This window comes from Heptranchias perlo, chromosome 2 (assembly GCF_035084215.1).
Source record: "Heptranchias perlo isolate sHepPer1 chromosome 2, sHepPer1.hap1, whole genome shotgun sequence".
NCBI classification, from domain to species: Eukaryota; Metazoa; Chordata; class Chondrichthyes; order Hexanchiformes; family Hexanchidae; genus Heptranchias; species Heptranchias perlo.
In genome coordinates, this window is record NC_090326.1 from 99,145,434 (window position 1) to 99,159,573 (window position 14,140).

The 14,140-nt window shown below is 44.0% G+C and overlaps 1 protein-coding gene across 3 annotated transcripts in view; it reads right to left on the reverse strand.

The window, feature by feature from the left end:
- The window catches only part of invs (inversin), a 351,132-nt gene that overhangs the window by 135,595 nt on the left and 201,397 nt on the right, over window positions 1–14,140 (reverse strand). The window lies entirely within an intron of this gene.

Consider the following 14,140-nt stretch of genomic DNA (forward strand, 5'->3'; position numbering starts at 1 on the left):
CCTGCTGTCTTTACCCAGTCTGGCCTATATGTGACCCCAGTCCCACACCAATGTGGTTGACTCTTGACTGTCCTCTGAAGTGACCCAGCAAGCCACTCAGCAGTATCAAACCACTTCAACTGCAGCGGTTCAAGAAGAAGGCCCATCACTAACTTCTCAGGGCAACTAGGGATGGAACAAACCATTTAATTCAAATACAAGCAACATGTAGGGCTGTTTATATAGATGTTTGTTTTGCAGCCATATTTGTGTGCACATAGAGGACATGAGGTCCACTTACATCAGTGGCCAATAATGCTGAATCAAAAGATATGGCTGAAAGGATGGTAGAGGCAGAAACCCTCAACTCATTTAAAAAGTACTTGGATGTGCACTTGAAGTGCCGTAACCCACAGGGCTACAGATCAAGTGCTGGAAAGTGGGATTAAACTGGATAGCTCTTTTTCGTCCGGTAGGGACACGATGGGCCAAATGGCCTCCTTCTTTGCAGTAACTTTCTATGATTCTATGATATATCTGGGGTTAAAAATTGAAAAGGCTAACAATTGTCATTAACAATGAATCTTGATGACATCAGTGAGGGTACTGGCTCGTAGGATTCATTGTTTCTGTAAAGATGCTCATTTAACAGAAATAGTTGCCACCACCAACGTCAATGTCTAAGGGTCAACTATTTCTGTATTTAGTTCCTTCATACCACCTAGTAACTCTTCCAAGCCATTCTTTCATTAGAACTTTCTGTTTCCACCTCCCATCTCTTTTCTTGAAGATGCTGATTCATGCTGGGCATGGTACGATAGGTGGCAGATATCAGCTAATTCAGCATTGCCCAGGGTGTGTTAAATTAGCTGATATCCACTATATGTAGAATCATGTGGTGGATATTTTCTCTAATTTCTCTCCCATCTCTCCTCATAACCTCTCCGAGCTCATTTTGTCCTGAGACCCACCTCCTGGTTCCCTTGATTTCATTCCCACTGAACTGCTAACCACCCAATTTCCCTTTCTGGCCCCCATGCTAGCTGACATTGTAAATGGTTCCCTCTCCTCAGGTACTATCCCCCTCCCTTTCAAAAATGCTGGCATCACCTCCTCTTCAAAAACTCACCCTTGATCCCGCTGTCCTTGCAAAATAAATCCCCATCTCCAACCTCCCTTTCCTCTCAAAAATCCTTAATACGTTTCTCTTGCCAAATCTGTGCCTATCTTTCCCACAACTCCCTGTTTGAATCTCTCCAATCGGGGTTTCGCCCTGGCCACAGCACCAAAGGCCCAAACCAGTATCACAAATGACAGCTTTTGACATGGTTGGCAACACCATCCTCCTCTGTTGTCCAACACAATGGGACCACTCTTTATTGGTTCCACTGTTATCTATCTGATTGTAGCCAGAGCATCCTCAGAAATGGCTTCTCTTCCCACACACACACACACACACACACATACACACTATCCTCTGGAGTCCCCCAGGAATCTATTGTTGATCCATTCCTCATCCTCATCAACATGCTGCCTGTTAGTGACATCATTCGCAGACATGGGGTCATCTTCCACAAGTATGCCAACAACACCAATCTTTACTTCTCCACCACCTCGCTTGACTCCTCCATTACCTCTGTGTTGTCAGACTGCTTGTCCAACATCCAGTCTTGGATGAGCTGCAGTTTCTTCCAGTTAAACATTGGGAAGACCTAAATCATCATCTTTGGCCTCTGCCATAAACTCTATACCATTGCCATTTTATCTCCTTCCCGGCCACTGTCTCCAGACTGTTCACAACCCTGTTGTCCTATTCGATCCTGAGCCGAAACTCTAATTCCGTATCCTATCCATTACAAAGATTACCCGCCTCCACCCCTGCCTCAGTCTATATGCTATTGAAACCTTCATCCATGCCTTTTCAACTCCAGACTTGACTATACCAATGCTCTCCTGGCCAGACTTCCATCTTCCACTCTCAAGGAGAAACAAGGGGCACAAAGGATCAGGAGAGAAAGATAGCACTAGAGCAAGTAATAGTATAGTATTAGGTGGGATCAGACCGAGAGAGAGAAGAAGACAGTCTAAGACTGTAATCACACAAAGTGTGGTAAACAAGGTTGGTGAGCTGCAAGAATAAATAGCCACATGGGAATACGATGTCATGGCCATAACAGAGACCTGGCTCAAAAAAGGACAGGATTGGGTACTAAATATTCTTGGATACAAGGTATTCAGGAAAGATGGGGAAGGAAAGGGGGGGGGTTGGCAATATTGTTTAAGGAGAATATTGCAGTACTGGAGAGAGAGGATGTCCTGGAGGGGTCAAGGATAGAATCTATTTGGTTAGAGTTAAGAAATAAAAGAGGTGCCATTACACTACTGGGTGTATTCTATCATCCACCAACTAGTGGGAAGGATATAGAGGAGCAAATTTTCAGGGAAATTACAGAGAGGTGCAAAAGCTATAGAGTAGTGATAACTGGGGACTTCAACTATCCTAATATAGACTGGGATAACAATAATAATATAAGGGGCAAAGAGGGGGAGGAATTTTTGAAATGTGTTCAGGAGAACTTTCTTGACCAGTACGTTTCCGGCCCAACGAGAAAGGAGACATTGCTGGACTTGGTTCTAGGGAATGAGTGGAACAAGTAGAGAAAGTGTCAGTGGGGGAGCATTTAGGGAGCTGCGATCATAGTATCATAAGGTTTAGAATAGCTATGGAAAAGGACACAGACCACTCTAAAGTAAAAATACTCAATTGAAGGAGGCCAATTTAAGTGGGATGAGAACAGATCTGGCCCGGGTAAATTGGAATCAAAGATTGGCAGCAAAACTGTAATTGAACAGTGGGTGGCCTTTAAAGAGGAGATGGTTCGGGTACAGTCTAGGCACATTCCCACAAGGCAGAAAGCTAGGGCAACTAAAGCCAAAGCTCCCTGGATGACAAAAGAGATAGCGAGTAAGATGAAAAGGAAAAAAGGGGCATATGACAGATGTCAGGTTGATAACACAAGTGAGAACCAGGCAGAATATAGGAAGTTCAGAGGGGAAGTGAAAAAGGAAATAAGAGGGGCAAACAGAGAGTATCAGAATAGACTAGACACCAACATAAAAGGGAATCCAAAAGTCTTCTACAGGCATGTAAACAGTAAATGGGTAGTAAGAGGAAGGGTGGGGCCGATTAGGGACCATAAAGGAGATCTAATCATGGAGGCAGAGGGGATGGCCGAGGTACTAAATGAGTACTTTGCATCTGTCTTTACCAAGGAAGAAGATGTTGCCAGAGTCTCAGTAAAGGAAGATATAGGTGAGATAATGGATGGGCTAACAATTGATAAAGAAGAGGTACTGGAAAGGCTAGCTGTACTTAAAGTAGGTAAATCACCCGGTCCGGATGGGAGGCATCCTATGTTGCTGAGGGAAGTAAGGGTGGAGATTGCAGAGGTACAGGCCATAATCTTCCAAACATCCGTAGATACTGGGGTGGTGGCAGAGGATTGGAGAATTGCAAATGTTACACCCTTGTTCAAAAAAGGGTTTAAGGATAAACCTAGCAACTATAGGCCAGTCAGTTTAACCTCAGTGGTGGGGAAACTTTTAGAAACGATTATCCGGGACAGAATTAACAGTCTCTTGGATGAGTGTGGATTGATTAGGGAAAGCCAGCATGGATTTGTTAAAGGCAAATCGTGTTTAACTAACTTGATAGAGTTTTTTGATGAGGTAACAGGGAGGGTAGGTGAGGGCAATGCGGTTGATGTTTTGTATATGGACTTTCAAAAGGCGTTTGATAAAGTGACGCATGATAGGCTTATCATCAAGATTGTGGCCCATGGATACAGCAACATGGATACAGAATTGACTGGAAACAGAGAGTAGTGGTGAATGGTTGTTTTTCGGACTGGGAGGAGGTGTACAGGGTGTTCCTCAGTGGTGTTCCCCAGCTGGGACCACTGCTTTTCTTGATATATATTAATGACTTGGACTTGGGTGTACAGGGCGCAATTTCAAAATTTGCAGATGACATAAAACTTGGAAGTGTAGTAAACAGTGATGAGGATAGTGATAGACTTCAAGAGGATAAAGACAGGCTTGTGGCATGGGTGGACACGTGGCAGATGAAAATTAATGCATAAAAATGCGAAGTGACATATTTCGGTATGAAGAATGAGGAGAGGCAATATAAACTAGAGGGCACAACTCTAAAAGGGGTACAGGAACAGAGAGATCTGGGGGTATATGTGCACAAATCATTGAAGGTAGGAGGGCAAGTTGAGAAAGAGGGTAAAAAAGCATAAGGGATCCTGGGCTTTATAAATAGAGGCATAGAGTATAAAAGTATGGAAGTCATGATGAAACTTTATAAAACACTGGTTCGGCCACAACTTGAGTATTGTGTCCAGTTCTAGGCACCGCACTTTAGGATAGATGTGAAGGCCTTAGAGCGGGAGCAAAAGAGATTTACTAGAATGATTCCAGGGACTTTAGTTACGTGGATAGACTGGAGAAGCTGGGGTTGTTCTCCTTGGGTCAGAGATATTTGCAAGGAGACCATAAAACCATAAGAGATAGGAGCAGGAGTAGGCCATTCGGCCCCTTGAGCCTGCTCCGCCATTTAATGAGATCATGGCAGATCTGATTTTTACCTCAACTCCACTTTCCCGTCCTTTCCCCACATCCTTTGACTCCCTTGCTGGTTCAAAAATTTGTCTAACTCAACCTTGAATGTATTCAATGACTCAGTCTCCACAGCTTTTTGGGGTAAAGAATTCCAAAGATTCACGACCCTCTGGGAGAAGAAATTCCTCCTCATTTCCATCTTAAACGGACGACCCCTTATTCTGAGACGATGCCCCCTAGTTTTAGATTCCCCCATGAGGGGTAACATCCTCTCAGCATCTACCCTATCGAGTCCCGTCAGAATCTTGTATGTTTCAATAAGATCACCTCTCATTCTTCTAAACTCCAATGAGTAGCATGACTTCCCTGCTTTATACTCCATCCCCCTAGAAATAAAGGCTAATATTCCGTTTGCCTTCCGGATTACCTGCTGCACCTGTATGTTGACTTCTTGTGTTTCATGTACGAGGACACCCAGATCCCTCTGTACCGCAGCATTTTGTAGTATTTCTCCATTCAAATAATATTTTGCTTTTTTATTTTTCCTCTCAAAGTGGATGACTTCACATTTTCCCACATTATATTCCATCTGCCAAATTTTTGCCCATTCGCTTAACCTGTCAATATCCCTTTGCAGACACTTTGTGTCCTCATTGCAACTTGCTTTTCCACCGATCCATGTATCATCAGCAAATTTGGCCACACGATACTCTGTTCCTTCATCCAAGTCATTGATATATATTGTAAATAGTTGAGGCCCCAGCACTGATCCCTGCGGCACCCCACTAATTACAGATTGCCATTTTGAAAATGACCCTTTTATCCCAACTCTTTGTTTTCTGTTAGTTAGCCAATCCTCTATCCGGCAGGACAGACCCACCAGAGGTGGCGGTACAGTGATATACAGTCAGGAGGGAGTGGCCCTCGGAGTCCTCAACATTGACTCTGGACCCCATGAAATCTCATGGCATCAGGTCAAACATGGGCAAGGAAACCTCCTGCTGATTACCACCTACCGTCCTCCCTCAGCTGATGAATCAGTCCTCCTCCATGTTGAGCACCACTTGGAGGAAGCACTGAGGGTAGCAAGGGCACAAAATGTACTCTGGGTGGGGGACTTCAATGTCCATCACCAAGAGTGGCTCGGTAGCACCACTACTGACCGAGCTGGCTGAGTCCTGAAGGACATAGCTGCTAGACTGGGCCTGCGGCAGGTGGTGAGCGAACCAACACGAGGGAAAAACTTACTTGACCTCGTCCTCACCAATCTACCAGTCGCAAATGCATCTGTCCATGACAGTATTGGTAGGAGTGACCACCGCACAGTCCTCGTGGAGATGAAGTCCCGTCTTCGCACTGAGGACACCATCCAACGTGTTGTGTGGCACTACCACCGTGCTAAATGGGATAGATTCAGAACAGATCTAGCAGCTCAAAACTGGGCATCCATGAGGCGCTGTGGGCCATAAGCAGCAGCAGAATTGTATTCCAGCACAATCTGTAATCTCATGGCCCGGCATATTCCTCACTCTACCATTACCAACAAGCCAGGGGATCAACCCTGGTTCAATGAGGAGTGTAGAAGAGCATGCCAGGAGCAGCACCAGGCGCACCTAAAAAAAAAAAGAGGTGCCAACCTGGTGAAGCTACAACTCAGGACTACATGCATGCTAAACAGCGGAAGCAACATGCTATAGACAGAGCTAAGCGATTCCACAACCAACGGATCAGATCAAAGCTCTGCAGTCCTGCCAAATCCGGTCGTGAATGGTGGTGGACAATTAAACAACTAACGGGAGGAGGAGGCTCTGCAAACATCCCCATCCTCAATGATGGCGGAGTACAGCACGTGAGTGCAAAAGACAAGGCTGAAGCGTTTGCAACCATCTTCAGCCAGAAGTGTCGAGTGGATGATCCATCTCGGCCTCCTCCCGATATCCCCACCATCATGGAAGCCAGTCTTCAGCCAATTCGATTCACTCCACGTGATATCAAGAAACGGCTGAGTGCACTGGATACAGCAAAGGCTATGGGCCCCGACAACATCCCAGCTGTAGTGCTGAAGACTTGTGCTCCAGAACTAGCTGCGCCTCGAGCCAAGCTGTTCCAGTACAGCTACAACACTGGCATCTACCTGACAATGTGGAAAATTGCCCAGGTATGTCCTGTCCACAAAAAGCAGGACAAATCCAATCTGGCCAATTACCGCTCCATCAGTCTACTCTCAATCATCAGCAAAGTGATGGAAGGTGTCGTCGACAGTGCTATCAAGCGTCACTTACTCACCAATAACCTGCTCACCGATGCTCAGTTTCGATTCCGCCAGGACCACTCAGCTCCAGACCTCATTACAGCCGTGGTCCAAACATGGACAAAAGAGCTGAATTCCAGAGGTGAGGTAAGAGTGACTGCCCTTGACATCAAGGCAGCATTTGACCGAGTGTGGCACCAAGGAGCCCTAGTAAAATTGAAGTCAATGGGAATCAGGGGGAAAACTCTCCAGTGGCTGGAGTCATACCTAGCACAAAGGAAGATGGTAGTGGTTGTTGGAGGCCAATCATCTCAGCCCCAGGACATTGCTGCAGGAGTTCCTCGGGGCAGTGTCCTAGGCCCAACCATCTTCAGCTGCTTCATCAATGACCTTCCCTCCATCATAAGGGCAGAAATGGGGATGTTCGCTGATGACTGCACAGTGTTCAGTTCCATTCGCAACCCCTCAAATAATGAAGCAGTCCGAGCCTGCATGCAGCAAGACTTGGACAACATCCAGGCTTGGGCTCATAAATGGCAAGTAACATTCGCGCCAGACAAGTGCCAGGCAATGACCATCTCCAACAAGAGAGAGTCTAACCACCTCCCCTTGACATTCAACGGCATTACCATCGCCGAATCCCCCACCATCAACATCCTGGGGGTCACCATTGACCAGAAACTTAACTGGACCAGCCATATAAATACTGTGGCTATGAGAGCAGGTCAGAGGCTGGGTATTCTGCGGCGAGTGACTCACCTCCTGACTCCCCAAAGCCTTTCCACCATCTACAAGGCACAAGTCAGGAGTGTGATGGAATACTCTCCACTTGCTTGGATGAGTGCAGCTCCAACAACACTCAAGAAGCTCGACACCATCCAAGATAAAGCAGCCCACTTGATTGGCACCCCATCCACCACCCTAAACATTTACTCCCTTCACCACCGGCGCACTGTGGCTGCAGTGTGTACCATCCACAGGATGCACTGCAGCAACTCGCCAAGGCTTCTTCGACAGCACCTCCCAAACCCACGACCTCTACCACCTAGAAGGACAAGAGCAGCTGGTACATGGGAACAACACCACCTGCACGTTCCCCTCCAAGTCACACACCATCCCGACTTGGAAATATATCGCCGTTCCTTCATCGTCGCTGGGTCAAAATCCTGGAACTCCCTTCCTAACAGCACTGTGGAAGAACCATCACCACACGGACTGCAGCGGTTCAAGAAGGCGGCTCACCACCACCTTCTCAAGGGCAATTAGGGATGGGCAATAAATGCTGGCCTCGCCAGCGACGCCCACATCCCGTGAACGAATAAAAAAAAAATGCCAGTATATTACCACCAAAACCATGAGCTCTTATCTTGTGCAGTAACCTTTTATGTGGCACCTTATCGAATGCCTTTTGGAAATCCAAATATACTGCATCCATTGGTTCCCCTTTATCCACCCTGCCCGTTACTTCCTCAAAGAACTCCAATAAATTTGTCAGAAATGAGTTCCCCTTCATAAAACCAAGTTGACTCTTCTTGATTGTATTATGAGTCTCCAAATGTCCTGCTACTACTTCCTTAATAATGGATTCTAGCATTTTCCCAATGACAGATGATAGGCTAAATGGTCTATAGTTACCTGCTTTCTGTCTCACTCCCTTCTTGAATAGGGGTGTTACTTTTTCCAGTTTTCCATTCCGCTGGGACCTTTCCGGAATCTAGTGAATTCTGGAAGATTACAACCAATGCATCCACTATCTCTGTAGCCACTTCCTTTAAGACCCTTGGATGCAAGCCATCAGGTCCAGGGGACTTGTCAGCCTTTTCCCAATCTTCGGGCTTACCAGTAATCTTTGCCATGTTGTATGCTTTTTCTTTTAACCTGATACCATCCTTGACTTCCTTAGTTAGCCATGGTTGGTTCACCCTTTTTGTGGAGTCTTTCCTCCTCACAGGGATATATTTTTGTTGCAAGTCATAAAATATCTTTTTAAATGTTTGCCACGTTTGATAGAGGTATTCAAAATCATGAAGGGTCTAGACAGAGTAGATAGAGATAAACTGTTCCCATTGGCAGAAGGGTCAAGAACCAGAGGACACAGATTTTAGGTGACTGGCAAAAGAACCAAAGGTGACATGAGGAAAAACTTTTTTACAGTGTGAGTGGTTAGGATCTGAAATGCACTGCCCAAGGGGCAGATTCAATCATGGCCTTCAAAAGGGAACTGGACAAGTATTTGAAAGGAAAAAATTTGCAGGGCTACGGGGATAGGGCGGGGTAGTAGGACTAGCTGGATTGCTCTTGCATCGAGCTGGCGCGGACTCAATGGCCGAATGGCCTCCTTCCGTGCTGTAATCTTTCTATGATTCTAATAAATCTGACTTTCAGTTGTAGCCTATGTTGGTCTGATGGTATAGTATTTTCTGCCCTTCAGGAAAGACAAAGGAACGTGCTGGCTAATCCACATGATCTTTAATGAACTGTTATTGATCATTGTTAAACTTGGGCACTCTTAACTCATATATAGCACACAGGAAAACACATATTTCGGATCTCAGGAGACTTTGTCTGCTTAAAGAAACTGCTTTTTTCTTGTGAAGAGAAGATAAATGTTTTGAAAAAAAGCTCAAACCGTAACACTCTGGTCAAATAATAAAAATAAATCTACTGTTTGTATTTATAGGGCTTAGAAATATACTGCAACAGTATTTTATTATTTGTATTTTTACCATGCCCGGTTAGATATCAGTAAAGGTGTTGATCTATTTGCTATTGAGCCCATCCTCTACCAAGTGATTAATGCTCATCTGAAAGATAAGTGATGATTTACCCTCTGGAGACATAGAATTTCTTCCAGAATTTGATAGTGGGAGGACATATGCTACGTTATCGAAGAACAAGTCAATATTTCCATTGAGAGAGATGAAATATGATGCTGCCTACTTACTTTACATAGGACTGAGACCTATTTGTCACCATCGACAACCTAGTGTTCGACAATGGCATTCTTCATGTGAGATTCTAGACAGCAATGCTCAGCAGGATATTTACCTATGAAGAGCATCACAAATGAGCCTGATCTGTGCCCACCCAATATTTTACAGCAGAGGTTCATGGACAGAGATCAGGAGCTGATTATCACTCTTATGCTGAGAACACTGAAGTCAATTGTCAATGTCCACTCTGCTCGGATTATTAACTCAGCAGAAATCAGGAATTGAATTAAGGACCTCTGCCACACCATAGAGCCGTTGGTATTCTTAATGTAAGGTAGACCACTCTGTAACACATATGAGGATCATGGCTAACAATTGCATGACTTAGAACCACTGACCTTAATAGCACAGAAGGAGGCCATTTAGTTCATGGCATATGTGTTGGCTCTTTGCTAAAGCAATCCAAAATTAAACCCACTGTCCTGTTCTCTCCCTATAGTCCTGAATCTTCTGCTTCAATTGTTTATCCACTTTTCTCTTCAAACCAACATCATGAACACCCTAGAAAATACGTGTCAAGACACTCCATCTTCGGTCACCACTCCTGGTGCACATTGGGCAATGGGATGAGGAAAAGTGACCCCATCTAGTCTTTAAGACTACTTTCTCTCCTTCCCGTTTCTTAGTGTGGAATACTATCTCCCAGTTCTCTAACAATGCCGCTCTGCATAAGAGTAGAAAATGCATGTCTTTCCTTCTAAGTTTTCCCCTCCCTATAGCAAAGCTGAGATAAGAGCTGTGCTGAGTTAAGATGCAAGATGGACTGCAGGCACGACCCTGTGTTCTACAAAATTAGGGTGTGTTCATTGTAAGGACCCTCGCTCTCGTATGCCGTAACAACTATTCTACAGTATTTTCTATGGTCATGGAATTTGAGGGTCACAGATTATTAAAATATATTTGTAAAAATTTGTTACATTTCATGAAGGACAAAGAAAACATGTTTTGGTACTATACAGGGGAGCTTAAAAGCAACTGTTAAGTCACTTTGTAAGTCATTTTCTAAAACCTTTTTTTCTGTCTGAGCATTCACTATCTTTGTTGTCATGGTAAAGAATGAGCCATTACAACTGAGTGCATAGCAATCAGCTGTGGATTTATGTCAAATGTTCAACAGGCTCTATAGCTGGTAAGAAATAAAGAATTAGATAAGCAATCTCCCGCTGTTCAGAAGATTTGGCTCATTCAGGTCTTTTACTGGCAAGTTTTGACCCTTCCTGAACTCCCAATTCTGCTTCATGCTCCTCTTCTTATGAAATAGATGTTGTTAATCTGTTAAACAAGTAGCATATGGGATGCCAATAACGGCACAACAATAAAGAGCTGCTGTGTCAGCATGGCCTGCTTTTTTCCACTATCAGTCATTCTGATGCTGTTTGCTTGTTTCCCACTCCAAGTACACAAGTCGTCTTGTAATCCAGATTTTCAATGATGGAGTCACAGTGACCAAGGGGATTCTCAGGCCAGGCAAATACAAAAAGGGCTTTGTTTGCACAGCTAGCTCAGCTACCGTCATGTCCAGTAACTGACGACAGCACTGTAGAGTGGCTTCTGCAAATGTGCTACTTGTTTCCTACACTAAGGAGGAGGAATTTCACTTTCACCATTAACCTACACAATGAAAAGCTTTCAGCACTGTCAGCGTCTATGGATAGACAGATGGATTGAATTACTTATGGCACAGTATCCATTTGTCACCATGGAGCTAAGCAATGCTAGACAACGCTAGCAATGAACACACCCTAATTTTAGTGCTGCACCACTTTTTGTGTGAGAAACTAAAGCCACAGCATGCAGCAATTGTGACATTGCCTGTGGTTACCAAAGGGGGCACCCTAGCTCTTCCCTAACATTTGACTGTAGTTTAATGTACAAATACCCCTGACATCCAGTTTGAGTGATACCATTGAATAAAAACTTGATTACATACATTACAAAGTAACTACTAATTAAAAATCAAATTGTCCTTGGGTTGCAGGATATAGTACCCTGAACATACACTACAAATAATATTGATTAAAATAACCTGACAGAACACGCTGAACCTGCCATGTTGTCTCCTTTCAGGAGACTTTTCTAGGTGATCCTGTTACTAGGGCAGTTGGGTGGGACAGTGGGATAGAGGTTGGGTCTTTACATAACAATCACTTCCTGCCTTCCTTTGTGAGGTTGTGTTTTCTAATTTAAATGTCATTATGTAAGTTTTAATGATGCATGTTAGACTACTTCTGCGGATAAAGCTCTTCCTCTACGTTATTTATACTGGAGGTCATGGGTATAGCTCTATGGCTAATAATAGCGGCGGTCGAGGCATAAATTCTACTAGAAATTATAGGTGAGTATTTCACTTGTATTCTTATCTTTTGGGTGGGTAAATCTGAAGTCTTAGATTACATCCTTCACTCTGACTTCCACAAACTTCTTTTTCTAAGCTACTGAAGTCTCAGGTTAAGGTGTGTACAGTTAGGGCTCCCGAGAAGGTTAAGCAGGTGAAACAATAATAACTTGCATTTATACAGTGCCTTTAATGGGGGAAACTAAAATTAGATAAAAGAAATAACTGAGTAGCTAGTGAGCTGGGAGACATGACCATAAGTTTGGTTGAAAAGATAGGCATGGACAAGGCTTTTAAAAGTGGAGAGAGAAGTGGAGAGCTGCAGGGATTTAGAAAGTGAATACCAGAGTGTAGGGCTGAGGTGGCTGAAGCACTGCCACCAATGCTGGGATGAACAGGGGGGAAGATGCACAAAAAACAGAGTTAGAGGACCGAACGATTCAAGAGGGGATGCAAGGTTGGAAGAGGCTGCAGAGGTAGGGTGGGTGAAGTGGAGTGCAGACAAGGATAAAGATTTTAAATTCAGTGCATTGGCGCACAGGGACTCTAGATAGATAAGCAAGGACAGGAATATTGGGTAAGCAGTACTTAGTGCACAACAGGATATAGGTGAAATTGAACAAACTCCCAGCCATGGATTCATGTACACAGTGGTCAATAAGCATAGCTCAGGATTTGATAGTTACCAAGTAATTGAAGGGCCTATGGATAAACACAGGCAAGTGTCTATAGCTGCAGGCATTTTTGTGGTGCAGAGGAGGGGTGATTGTAGGCAGGTCTGTTTATGCAGTAGACAAATATAGTAGTCAAGAGAAGGTCTCCTGATTTCATAGAATCATAGAATCAGACATCACAGAAGGAGGCCATTCAGCCCTTCATACCATGCTCTTTGAAAGAGCTATCCAATTAGTCCCACTCCCCCGCTCTTTCCCCATAGCCCTGCAATTTTTTCTTTTTCAAATGCATATTCAACTCTGTTTTGAAAGTTATTATTGAATCTGCTTTCACCATCCTTTCAGGCAATACATTCCAGATCATAACAACTCACTGCATAAAAAAATTCTCATCTACCCCGGCTCTTTTGCCAATTACCTTAAATCTGTGTCCTCTGGTTACCGACCCACCAGCCAGTGGAAACAGTTCCCTTATTTATTCTATCAAAACCCATCATAATTTTGAACACCTTTATTAAATCTCCCCTTAACCGTCTCTGCTCTAAGCAAAACAATCCCAGCTTCTCTAGTCTCTCCATATAACTGAAGTCCCTCATCCCCGGTATTATTCTTATAAATCTCTTCTGCACCTTCTCCAAGGCCTTCATATCCTTCCTAAAGCGTGATGCACAGAATTGGACACAATACTCCAGTTGAAGCCTAACCAGTGACTTACAAAGGTTTAGCATATCTTCCTTGCTTTTGTACTCTATGTCTCTATTTATAAAGCCCAGTATCCTGTATGCATTTTTAACAGCGTTATTAACTTGGCTTACCACCTTCAAAGATTTGTGTATGTGAACCCCAGGTTCATTTTGTCAACTATTCTTATGTTACCTATTGCAAACATGCCTTTCGTCAATCGTATGTGTGCAGATTTTCCACCACATTAAGTAGGTAGTATATAGTATCATTGTCTAATAAAATGTAGGGGCCCTACACTGAACCTTTGACAGGCCTAGCCTAGGCAAACACCACTCCTGATTGTCAGAAATGATTAGATGTCTTGTAGTCACCAACAGGTGGTGCTCTGCATCTTCTTCATGCGACTGCTGCTTGTCTTCTTGATTCCCTCCATCGGAAGTGATTGAATGTCTTCTTACTCCTGGATCTCCTTGAGGAGGCCTCTTTTAAGGTAAAATTGTGTAGCATGCAGTACAACATCATTATCCTTGAGACTTTAGCCAGACTGTATTGCAGAGCTCCCACAGATCAATCCTGGCACCTGAAGCATCCTTTCAAA